Raw genomic sequence first — 14241 nt, 5'->3', positions numbered from 1 at the left:
TATATATATATATATATATATATATATATATATATATATATATTGACAGTATAGTTTTTCCATAAACATAGCACATACAACGATACCGAAACCGTGACTCTAAAACCGTGAAACAAACCGAACTGTGAAAAAATTGAACTGTTCCACCCTAATATTTACGTAATCATTTGGCAGACGGACGCTTTCATTCAAAGCGACTTACAATAGATAAAATCTATTTAAAAAAATAATAATAATAAAAAATAAACACAGTACTCCTGCTGTTGAACAAGAGAGGGTGGACAGTTCAGCTTTTGAGTCTGGGCAGGATCCTTCAGGTATAGTTTAAGCTGTTAGCAAAACTAAACATGCTAGCTATACTCTTAAAAATATGTGCTTTTATTATTTATAAGGTCATCGGTAGTAGGACTGTGATCATTGGGACATACAACTGATGGCTGCATAATTAATATAGATCATTGAAAGTGCTTATTTCATATTGCAGATAAACTCAATGTGCAGAGTGAGAGAGAGGGGGATTAAGGGAAAGATGATAGAGACAGTGAATGGCTTGATACTTCTTGATAGTTCATTTGATTATTTTGCCCGTCCACAGTCTAAGGATTTTGATTTATTTTTTAAATATAACCCAATTCAAAAAACTGAAAGAACCAAAGAGTTTAGCAGTCTGGTGGACACATGAATTGGGTGGTGGTGACTGCAGCAACAGAGGTGGCCTGGGGTGGAGTCAAATTCCCGGCCTGATTTACTGTCCCAGTCCGCCACTGGGTCATGTGGTGGTGTCATTTTCACTCCGAGATCGCCTGATTCGTAGATTCATAAGTCCGTCAGTTAATTCGCAGTTGCATACCAGCTTACCAACGTCAGCCTGATCGACTGTACGTACAGCGGCAGCCGGCAGGGCAGAATGACCATCAGGCCACCGGGAAATGTCCCGGTGCTCCCGATGGCCAGTCCGCCCCTGGATGTAGTAAGTCTGTGTGTGTATAACGAGCTTCCATTTTGCATGTTGAAAAAACCTGATCTCATGAGAAAACATAACTATTTTACGAGGTGCAGATTTTTTTTTTTAAAAATGCAAGCCTGAAGGCCCATCTGTAACACAGTAGATCTATAACACAAGTGAATTGTGTGAAAACATACTGTATGAATAAGATCATACGAATTAGCCACCAATTCGCCAAAGATTGTGTAAGATTGCATAAAAAAAACATAATAAAATTAGCAAAAAAAAAAAAAAAAACTGGTTCCAGCACCTGCTAGTTTTTCAAAAATTCTGAAAATGTTCGTGGAAGACTATAAAAAGACATCCACATCAGGAAAAGGCTAAAGGGACTCAAAAAGATCTTAATTTATATCTAAATATCTTAACAGTTCAATGCTAGTATGTGTTTTATAGGCTACCTATGTGTCTGTGTGTATCTGGGAGTGTATGTGAACGACTTAATCGATTTTTGTACTTGTTCTTCAGTGTAGCAGATATAAGTCATGGTAAGTGCTTTGAAAACATATGCTGTAAACAAGAGGGCAAGAGGTGTACTACTATCAATAGAAATGTTTTATCTGTGTGTGTGTTTTTGTGTGTAAGTGAGACAGAGAAAAAGAGACAATGGCATAAATGTGTTATTCTCTAGAGTGATGCCCTGCCAGCCTGTTGTTTTGACACTTGTCAGCTCCACACCTCTACAGACATGATTTTGTGTGTGTGTAAATGCACATTAGTGGGCCATTCTGACAGCGTAAGATGAGCTCTTATGGACCCTGTTGGAGATAAGGTGACAGACTGGTCAGTGTGTGAGTGAACAGAAACATTTAACCAAGCTGAATCAAACTCAGATGAACAGGTATATGGAGCATCCACCTCTACCTCTTTACCTCACTTCATTAACTTGGAACGATCACTTAAATATATGGTTGCAGATTGTTTGAGGGTGTTGCCATGTTTCCTGCTGGATTTTCAGTTAAAAATAAATCAAATGTTAATTGTAAATATAAGATGACAGTCTGTGAATGCTATGCAATAAAAGCAAGATAATAAAAACATATTTTTATTGAGTTGTCCTCACTGAATGTAGGCAAATACAACATGCAACACAACTACTAAAATTCACCTTAATCCCATTAAAAATAGTAATATCTGTTACTTTAAATAACTGTTAACTGAAACAATTTTTTTTATTTCAGCTAGTTGCCAAGGAAATATTTCAAATTTTTATTTTGATTAACTTGACATAATAAAATAACTAAAATAATCAAAACTATTAAGATACATAAAAAATAAAAATAAAAAACTAGTAAAAATTACAAAACACAGCAAAATTACTAAAACGTACATAAAAATAAAAACCAATAAAAAATATTACTAAAAACTATATATATATATATATATATGTATATATATATATATATATATATATAATATATATATAACCCACTTAAGTAATACAAGTATAAATGTTACTTAAATCTGAGGAATGAACAAATGATTCATATGAGACGGTTCTTAATCAAAAACATATAGAGCAATCGGTGTGGTCTGATTTTCAAATGATGGATTACTGAATCCAGCAATGGAGAATCTGAATACTGAATCAACAGTTTTCGCTCAGACTGTGATTCTGAGTTGACCCACATGCAATGGAATCATTTTGCTGAGTGGTAGTTTTAGCAACTGCGTGATAGTGGTAATCTTTTGGTAGTCCTGCCTGCATGCATGTTTTATATGACTTGAATACACCTATGTTTAATGAGCAGAAATCCATAGTGCCTGGGAAGACAGAAGACAAAAATAGTAAAATAATGAAGATACAGGTGAACGGAAGGCTGGGAAAGTAGTGTGAGACTGATGTTCAGCACTCCAGAGGACTGAAATGTTTTAACTCCGCTGGCATGCAAATATAGATAAAACAGGTTTCCCTCATTTAATACCAAAAGAATTATGCACGCAAACTTTATTAGTTATGCAACACAGTTTGAATAACGTGAGCAAATGATCATTTAAAAACAAAAACGAAAACCATTAAAAAAATCATAACTTCACATAAAATAAACCTTAAATGATATAAAAAAAAAATTAAAAAGACTAAATTAATGACAAAAGTAAAAGGACTAAAAAACTGAAGCAAAATTAATTTAAATAAAAATTAAAATGGAATATAAAACTGTTACACTTTATAATAAGGTTCAGTAGTTAATGTTAGTTTACTACTACTTTATTTAACATGAACTAAGCATGAACAATACTTCTACAGCATTTATTAATCTTAGTTCATGTCAATTTCAACATTTACTGATACATTATTAAAATTAAAAGTTGTGCTTGTTAACATTAGTTAATGCACTGTGAATTAAGAATAAACAACTATATTTTCATTAACTAACATTAACAAAGATTAATAAATGTAATTAAAGTATTGTTCATTGTTTGGTCATGTTAGTTAATACATTAACTAACATTAACTAATAGAACCATATTGTAAAGTGTTACCATAAAAACTAATCCAAAATATTTAAAAAGCATTATAGTAATCTCAATGATATTAAACAGTTATTATTTACAAGTCAAAAAATAAATAAATAGAAGAACGCAAAAGGCCTTATATGTCTTTACCACAGAAATATAGGCCTATATGTTACATGCAACATGAATCTAAACTGGACTGAGAAAAATTAAATGCAAAATGAGGTCTGGCACACACCATTGTGATCAGTCTAGCAGTAACTCGTTGACATTTATCTGCTGTTGAGATACTGGAAGAGCACTGTAACACATCCACCCCTCTACACTCCTGTCTGTTGACACATCAGTTTATGATCTCATTACACAGTCCATTAATTAGCAGTGAATTAGTAAGAGAGAGCCAACAGTGAACACCTGTCCACACACACTCATGGGTCCTCATGTATGCTCAGCTCATATGTTAGACCTGTACTGCCGTTCTTTTTATTTTAACATCTGCCTAATGCCATGAATGTTAAGAGCACTGTGCTACACCTTACCTCAGTGTGAAGCTATGCAGCTTTTTACTCAGGCACCCAAGAGTCCACCTAATTGCACTGGCAATACAGCACAGCCTATCACTGAACTAGCATGTCATTCATCACCATGGCGGTTAATTGACAGGCTCTCCTGTAACTGAAAGAACTGTGTCCGCATGGATAAATGCAGGATGGGCAGGCAAATGAAAGACGATGTACAGGTTCAGATGTTTAGCAATGCGAGGCACACCAGAGGTGTACTTTATTGTATACCACTTTAAACAGAAAATTGTAAATTAAAATATAATACTAGAGAAGGTGAAGGCCATAAGTAAGACACAATACGGAGATCCTATAGCCAAATATAGGATGCTAGCTGTCATTACATTTGCTTTCTCCATACATCAATGACCCAAAAATAGAAAAGTGGTCATCTTTTATTCACCCTCCTGTCTTTCTAAACCTTTATGACTGTATTATTTTCTACAAAACAACATATATAAACTGGTCATATGATGTTGCTAAAAATAGCATTATTTTGTGTATTTGGTGTAATGAAATGTGTTTGTGCGGTTTAAGGTTCAAAAAACACATTATTTTCCACATACTGTAGATTATTGTTTTTCCTCTATGCCCCGCCTTCTGAAACGCATCGTTTTGTACAAAGCTCATCGGTCTGAAAAGTGAGGTGTGCTCTGATTGGCCAGCTATCCAGTGCATTGTGATTGGCCAAATGCCTCAAGCGTGTGACGGAAATGTTACGCCCTTTACTGTCATGCCATGTCCCGGTCAGAATACCGGCGTGCCAAAACAAAAACAATAAAACCCATTATAAACTAGGTATTTGTAGCGTCCAGTGGGGACATAATTACTGATTAAATGATGTATACTGTCTTTTAAACATAAAACAATGTCTGCATTTGTAATCGGAGAAACATCAAACTCTACTCTACACTGCTGAAAACATGAATCATCAGTGGCAAATCCTTTAAATATGTAAACGTACTTACAGACTGTGAGTCAGAACAGCCGGCATTGTAGTCTTCTCTCCCAGGATCAAGAAACACTCCTCCATAAAATAAGATGCACACATCTGAATATTTGGCTTAAACTGTTCTGGAACTGTGTTGTAAATACAACTTAACCAATGATTTCTAGTTGTGTGTCAGTCATATAATGGAAGTAAATGAGAATCACGGCTTTGAGAGCCAAGAAAACATACACAAACAAAACTAAATGAAACCCTGCGGCTAGTGACTCAGATAGATTAGTCCCAATGTCAGATCAATAAGTGGTCAATAGCCAAACCTGCTGGAACAAACACAGCAGGCTTGTCTAAGGATGAGACAGGTGGAGGTGACGCTGAGACTTCAGACACAGTGCTGGGCTGAGACCTTTCATTAGCAGCCAAAGGTCATAAGGTCAAGTCCTGCCTGAGGGAGTTCTGTGACACAAGCCTAAAGAAACGAGGGGAGGATTTGGTGAATCTCTCTGTCTGTTTGAAGCACAAAGGTCTGTATAAGAACAGGCGCCGAGGGGAAAGACAGAAAGAAAAGGAGATGGGTCAAAGCGGGTTCAGGGAAGAGGGAGTGAATAGTGAACTTGGATTGTCAGGGGGAAATTAGAAACAGTAGATATCTGCCTGCTTTTCACACAGGGTCAGACAATGTACAATGCTGTGACATATGAGGCACAAATCATTTGCATATAATAACTATAATAAATTTCACTTTAGCCAGAATGCACACCCTTTTCATTTTTTCCTGTTAATAAGATGAGTGTGTGCTAAAGACATCTTCCTGTTTAACTAAAAGTCTTCTCTTTGTGCTCTCAGTAGTTGATTTCATTTAAGTGCTCCAATTAAATGCTGTTTTGATGAGGCTAGCATGGAGAGACGTGCACCAAAAAAGGATCAAAGCGTATTAAGGAATCTTCCCACTTCTCGGGAGGTTAATATTTCATTTTCAGCCTAATTTGCACCAAATCAAAAAGACACGGGAAAGCCGGGCGACAGCAAGCAGGGGCTGTGAGCTTGGACCAGGCATGTCTCATTCCCTCTAATTTAGCGGAGGAAATTATATTTACCATCTATCTGAGAAGAATTTGACCAGTGTCTGGCAACGGTGTTGTGCATGGTATATGCATTTGCTGAGTGTATTTCATAGTTTTGTCTTCTGTTACCAACAGCTGATGAAAATTCTACTTTATTACAGGAATAAATTACATTTTAAAATATATTCAAATAAAACAGTTATTTGAAATTGTGATAATATTATATATAAATGCAACCTTGGTGAGCAAAAGATACTTCTATCAAAAACAAATCTGAACGGTGGTGTTAATACAATATATTTAAGCAACAAATCATTACAGAGTAGGAGCAGAGTTGATTTTGTCTGGAGCAAAGAGCAAGTGTTTTGAAATTCTGAGAGTCTGTATTTTCTCTGGCGTTCTCTATTCTAGCGTTGCTTGGCAACACATAACATTTGATGCTTTGGCTTCTTTTGGAACTATTTCTGTTGGCAGAGAAGTAGAACTAAGTAACTGGCCAGATTCTATCTGAAACATAAGTTACTTGATATTAACTTCTGTGTCACAGCAATACTGACGTTGTTTCCAGCATCCCACCACCACTCCAAGTACATCTCATTCACATTTAGGCATTTGGAAGATGATTTTATCTAAAGTGACTTGGATTGGACAAATATTATTAATCCCAAAAGGCAGAATTACATGTCACAGCACACAATAATCAATAATAAGTAATAAATAAAATTAAAAACATTCTCCAACAAGTATTTCCCTGTATCAATTTCACAAAGCATTATGATTACACACAACAGAGTGATTCTATAATACAGTATAACATCTTAACATCTTGTATAGCACTGATTGTACAGTTCCAACAGCAGTTGGTAAAAACGACTTTCTAAATCACTCACTGTGACAGCGGGGTTGAATTAATCTTGAGCTAAATGTATGAAGAGGGTGGCAATGATTCATCATAGAGACCAATTAAGCCCCGTTCACAACAAGAACGATAACTATAAAGATAACTATAAAGATAACGATATTAGCGTCCACACCAGCGAACGATAACGTCTGTTTATTCTGAGCGCATGTGTGTCTGCCGCTTTAAATCCTCGAGCTCGTTATAGCAGAGTGGATTCTGATTGGATATCAACGTTTGTATCGTTCATCAGCTGGAAAAAAATCGTTATGAAAATGATTCCAACGATACCGTTTCTCTGTGCCTTTATCGTTATAGTTGTAGTGTGGACTCTGATATTCTTTAATATTGAGAACGATTTTTAGAACTATATCTTTATCGTTATCTTTATAGTTATCGTGCTTGGTGTGAACGGGCCTTTAATCATTCTATCTCCTCTATGGTGGGTAACACACTCCCCTAAACAAAAACCTGACTTACATTGCTTTTAAAGTTTAGGCCAGGGGTGTCAAACATATGGGCCAAACACGGCCCACAGAGCAATTTTCTATTGATTTCTATTTATATATTAATATTTTAGTCTTCATGGATTCAGCAGTCCATGGGGGTATTTAGCCCTAGACCTTCATCTCACACAAGCCTATTAAATAAAAATGTGAACTCATGAAAAAGAGAAGAACGGCTCTCAAAAGGATTCTCAAGACCAAGGGACCAAAACCAGTCATTGAATTTTGCCTTTAAAAGGCAAGTCAGTTCATTTTATAGTGATTTATACTATTTATATTCATGCAAGTACAGCTCATATCTACCTGAAAGGGGAAATGCCAAAATCTTTGAAATTCAAGATTAAATTAAAATAACATATTTTAAATCATAACATCGAACAACTGTAATACCATAGACTGCTTAGACAATTGGCTTTTTTTAACCTCAAAACAGGGACTCCAGATGGCATATTGAAAATTATGATTTCTCTCTCACACACAAACACACACACTTCTGGTTCACTATCCTTGTGGGGACTCCCAGTAGGCGTAATGGTTTTTATACTGTAAAAACAGTTTTTCTATCGCCCTACACATAAACCTACACCGCACAGAAAACTTTTTTACAATCTCAAAAAAATGTACAAATAATAATAATTCTGTATGGTTTATAAGCTTCTGTACCCATGGGGACCTCAATTTAGGTCTCCACGGTGACACAAGTCCCCATGAGTTGGTGTGTATCAGGTTTAAGTCCCCACAAGTACAGAAACACATGTATAAACACATACACACACACACACACACATCTCCTCTCATAATGTATCTGATCTTGTCACAATGTAAAATAATCCAAAACATCTGGTTTGTAGCACCCCCAAGAGGAGTGTGTTTGCATGTGTATTTGAAAGAGGCAGATGATGGTATTCAGATTAAAACTCTTGACTTTATGTCTGGTAATCTGGATTAAATCCCGTAAGGACAGGACTAAACAACACTGGCTGAGGATCTCTATATGTGAGTGTGGGAGTGAGTATTAGTTTTGATTGGATTAAGGCTGGGGATTTGTGTATTTAAACTGAGATTACCAATGCGATCCAGCCTTTGAAAGCTCTCTACACACTGAGACAGGGGAAAGAGGTCACTGTCTCTGGCCCTGCTTGCTGTAACTTTCTCTCTGAAGTGCTCCTGCTAGCATAATCTGCCCTGTGTTTTATATGTGCACTGAAACAGCAGACTGTGGCAGTTACAGAAGAGTCTAACATTTCTACAACCTGACAGCATTTGTGTGTGTGTGTGTGTGTGTGTGTGTGTGTGTGTGTGTGTGTGTGTGTGTGTGTGTGTGTGTGTGTGTGTGTGTGTGTGTTCATACTTGTATGAATTTAATTGTGTGTGAGTGTGTCAGTCTGGTTTAAATGCTTGCGCTACAGTGTTTTAACAGTGCCCTCTGCTGATAACATATCAATACATAAATGCTCATTCACACACTCCATAAACAGAATCCACAACAAATGAAAAAAGTACAGTACATTTAAAGAAATAATGAAGTCCTTGAGAAATGTTGTGATGTAGACCGGTAACTTCAGTGCTGTGGTGAGCTCAGTAAGCAGGATCAGCCAAGTGTGTGTGGTATACTCATTGATTATATGTCAGTCTGATCTCCACTGAATGCCCATTAGAGCAGACCAAGCCAGATGAATGCACACACACTACCACAACACACACGTACCAGGTTACGTCAGTTTTAAGTCATATTTTTCTTCTGATTTTAGCATGCTTTACTGACATCATTTAGCATGAAAAGAATCATGGTGTTGTGATATATTAAGGGTTTTGTAACTATCTCAAGGAAACATTCATATTAGTGTTAAGGAATAGCTAGATAAATTAGCAGAGCCAACATAGCACAAAGTATGCATCAGCCTATGCTAGGGTACGGTTACAGAGCGTGTGGCATAAATGTCATCATTAGCATAATTAATAAATATGTACTGAAAATAGCTTACAACAATCTAGTGTGCTAAAATGCTGTAACCTACACAGAAATTAATATTTAGCCAAATATGTTGCTGTTACTTACTATAGTTCTATAATTATGCTTCTTTAGTTTTAATAGTTGTATTTGCGTGATTTAAATAGATGCCATTAGGAAGTTTTAATTACTTTTTGTTGGTAGCTTGTTTAGCTAACTGCTTTTTCAAAAAGATAGCTTGACCGTAGCTACTATACTGAACTTTACTTCACACACACAATGGGGGCATCTGCTGTTTGGGTAAAAATAGAATGAGGCTGACTGTCAAAAAAAAAAGTTTGCAGAAAAGATGATGAGAGAAAAATATAAGCTTGATGACAAAATTCTACATGACAGTTAGCCTGCAGAATTAAAAGAGCTGGTGGAAAAAATGAAAAGATGACAGAAAATGTATCAAAGGCAGATCAAGGATGAGAGGATGTATTTTCTTGGCTCTTGTTTGAATTCTTTTTGTTTAATCTTTCATAATAGATGATCAAAACGAATCACAATGGAGCCTGTCATCAACAACTGAATGAAGCCAAAAATGTTAAGTTTGTGTGTGATGTGCTCGTAAGACTACTAGCCCCATAACAGCTTGAAGGGAAACTTAAGTAATTCATTTATTTATTGGTTTATTCGTAATTGATATTCTTCTGCATTTAGAATGCCACCAAACAAAAGGATACAAACTGAAAATCAGGGTAACACTTTTTTTTAGGATTTCTTGCATATTACTAGAATATTAGCCATTTATTAGTATTAAGCACATATTAATGCCTTATCGACATGACCGTATTCTATATCCCTAATCCTACCCAATACCTAAACTTAACATCTACCTTACTAACTATTTATAAGCAGCAAATTAGGAATTTGTTGAGGAAAAAGTCATAGTTAATAGTGAATAAGTGTTTCCTATTCTAAAGTGTTATCAAAATCAGATTAGCATGAAATGAATTCATCTAAATGCATGTTATCATATGATATGATTTTTCATGCATGTTTAATTTTAATATTTTATCAAAATGTCTCCTCTCTGGTGACGTAAACCTAACTCGCATAAACATTGCCCTTTTATACAATCAACTGCAAGTTAAAATTCACATCTTCCTCCATCCAATCAACAGACAATAACTGGAAAAATAATTCTGCTTTTTTCTTTTCTATAGTATGTTTCATTTGCATGTATGTCACAAAATACAGGAATAGATCTTTCACTTCTTCCACTACATGGCAAATTTAATATTTTACTGGTTCTTAAACTGAACCGATGCTGTGTATTAAATTGTGCTCTGACAATGTCGTCTGTTCTGACTGACACTGTTTTTCCACTCAAGAAACATGCTGTGAAGTTTCTGTTCTGACAATCACATGCACCATTGATCTTCATTCACTTCAGCTCTATTTGAGAACAATGCAAAGCCTCTGTCTTTAAGCCATGTGGGCAGAACTTTACATATTTGCCCAGTAATTAACCATAAGCGTCGTCAGGCAACTCTGGCAGTCTGTGGGCACAGCAGGGATGGGTCCTTTTCTGACTAACAGCTGTGTGTATTTGTTTAGAAGGAGGTATAATTGGGATTACAAGCTGTAATAGGGAGTCGTGCTGACTGCCCCAGTTTTTGCTGTTTATCTGATTTATTTACTGAGTGAAAGAGCCTCATCATGGTCTTGGTCTCAGTCAATAATGAGAAGTAAGGAGACAAATAATTACTCTCTTTATAGTCTTTATAGTCTTAATTCATCTACATTTGACTATGTTCACATCAAACTCCCACTTCATTGTTATGGGAACATCAGTCAATCAGTCTCATGTTGTGCACTTATATATGTCCATGAACCTTATTGGTTTACATTCACATTTACTAAATATGACAATATTTCTGTCTTTTTTTAAAGGCCAAATTAAAATCATATTACACAGCTCTGTAATAATACTCTGGAACTGAAACAGTCAGTTACTGTGAGCTATGAGGTTGTTAATTAATGGAATATGATTTCTAATAATCATGTCCAACAGCGGAACTGATGAACTGATTCCTGATTATTTAAAAAAAAAAAAAAAAGACTTGACCAAATAGAGAACTGCAACAAGCAAATTGCACCACAAGAACATTTTAGCGTTTGCCCACTCACATGAACCACTGTGAATGATGTTCAGTTTCCCTATATGCTCTCACACTACTTAGATATTTATATGCATAATATCCATATTTTGCAATAAAAAATCATATTGCTTCTATATATTTAAATCAATAGTTCTATAATCCTCAATTTGTTTTAATTCAGTCATATTATTTGCAGTGCTTAATGGAACGTATGTATTAATGTATTCATTTATTTTATGATAATGGCCTTGTGTGTCCAATGTATGTTCCCATTTTGTTCCTGTTTGTTGTTATTTGGTCATGTTTCCAGTTCCTGTCCACATTTAGTTCTTTTAGTCCCAGGTGTTTCTCTTTATTAGTAATCCTCCTCACCAGTCTGCCCCTCGTTATCCACCCTATTTGAGTTCGAGTCCATTCTGTTCTCCCTTGTCTGGAATTGTTCATGTCTACCCCTTGCTACATGTGTTTTCCTGCTCCCTTGGATATGATTAAAAGTTTGTATGTTTGAAATCTCCTATGTCTCCATCGCTTCGTGCTCCTCACAGTAGCATAACCCGTGACATTGTGACTGGTAATTGTGTCTTATATTATTCTATTTTATTATTCTATTGTATTTTATTCAGTCCTTTACAGAATTAGTTTTAACAGCAAGGGGGAGGAAACTAAATGAAAAGTAGAAAAAAAATGCTGATCTCATACATGCAGATAAGTTTAATGAAAAGTAAATATTTTCCAGCTCATAATTAGTTTTAAAACAATTAATGGAATTTATTCTGTTGCATATTTGGGGGCTGAACTAACCTTCAGTTCTAGATTACTGTCTCAGTGTAGCTACAGATACAGAAAATCCTTCCTGCCCACCCACATTAGTTTGGGTCATTAATCTTTTCTTTTTTTCACTCACTACAACAACTTTGGCTCAGTATTTTTGCAGAAGAAGAAACATCATTTTCATGACAAAAACCACTAAAAATGAGTGATGAGAGTCTCATTAACCAGCAGCTGTGGTGATGATGAGATTCACAGAGAAGAAAAGAGGAAGGAAGGAAAGAGAGATGGAGAAAATAATAGAGGATGAATGGAGTAAATCAAAGCTGTGTAAACTGTATATGTACAAGGTTTCATGATGCAAATTCTTCTTCATTCAGAGATTTATTTAGCATTATGAAGGCCTGCAAAATTCAGTGAATTCAATATGGTTGCATTTAAAAAATCCTAATAATTCAGTAATTTAAATTTAAATTAATAGCATGAATCGTTAAAAAGGAAATATAATTTCTACTCCAAATACACATGATGCATAGCTGTGACATAAACCATGAAATAACCCTCTTCCTAGTAAATACCACTCCTGCTTGCTGGTTGTCTTCCTTGATTTTTGGCAGTATCATTATCATTAGCTCAACATCAAACAAAATAAATCAATAGTGAGTCCCCACCATGACAGAAAAACAAATGCACGTGTGTGTTTTTGATCCAAGAGTGAGTCAGTGTCAGTGGGTGTTAATCCCACAATAATCTTGGCATGGGTGCTGCAGTTTTTCATTCCCGCACAAATACTAAGAACACCAGTTTGAGGCTGAATGACTCTGAACCTGTATATCAAGGACAGCTACATTACAGAAAGTTGTTTAGTCTCTTTTTCTGTGTTTGATCCATCGCCACTTCCTATGGTTATCAACAGAAGAGAGGGGATCATCATCATTATTATTGCATGTGGTACTCTAACGAGACACTATCATCAATCTTCTAACTGCTTCTCGGGAGCACTTCAGTTTATAGCATTTAAATATTGTCAAACGTTGGACTAAACTAGATAGTCAAGGCAAAAGTCGATGCATTATATATGTTTTTCCTGGATAGAAATCCATTATTTATTTCACTTGTTAATAATAATGAAAAAGGACTCTTTTTTTCAAATTTGCATGCTAATATTAGGGTCCAGATTACAGTACAGAAGCAAAAACTCACCATAAAACCATAACTTAGCAACAGCAAGTTACAACGTTTCTGCAAGTTTAGCACATTCTCGCCATCCAGTGGCCAAAACTATAAACTGCATTTAAATTGGCTTTCACTTTTCCTTAATTTATTTCATCAGGCTTAAGTTAACTCCAGAGTTCAGACCTAAATAAAATGTAACACAAAATGAACAAAACCAGAAATAAAAAAGAACAAAACATGACCAACATAAAGTGAACGTGTCTGTGGTTCTCTGCCTGTGGTTTTGGGCATTGTGTTAAGTATAGGTTTATTGTTTCTGAAAGACCAGTGATCATGCATTCAGATCAATTTCTTTGTGCAAAAACATACATGTCTCTTTCGTTTTCCGAGAAACTGTCATGTGGCCTATTTTTCTTATGGATGTATATAAGAGACATACCACTGACTGAAGAATGAGCAAGACAAAAGGCATGAACATGTCAACAAGACCAGTGATTTATGACTGACACCTGTGAAAAAATATGTTTAGTTTATTTCTATATCTCACAATGAGCCAGAGAAATGAGAAAGAACGTCTATTTAGAAAAGAAGTTTCTTTAAAAGAAAAAGAAAAATGAAAAAGAAGTAGAAAAATCAAGATTTTAGTAGAAAACTTCATACCATCAAGCCTTTTAATTTCATTTTAATTTCATAATTATTTTTATTGTAATTTGGAAAAATCTTTTTCTTTGTATAAATATTGATGTATTATTGTTATTGTAG

Source organism: Carassius carassius, chromosome 31 (assembly GCF_963082965.1).
Source record: "Carassius carassius chromosome 31, fCarCar2.1, whole genome shotgun sequence".
In the NCBI taxonomy this organism is placed as follows: domain Eukaryota; kingdom Metazoa; phylum Chordata; class Actinopteri; order Cypriniformes; family Cyprinidae; genus Carassius; species Carassius carassius.
Note: the sequence above shows the minus strand (reverse complement) of the source record.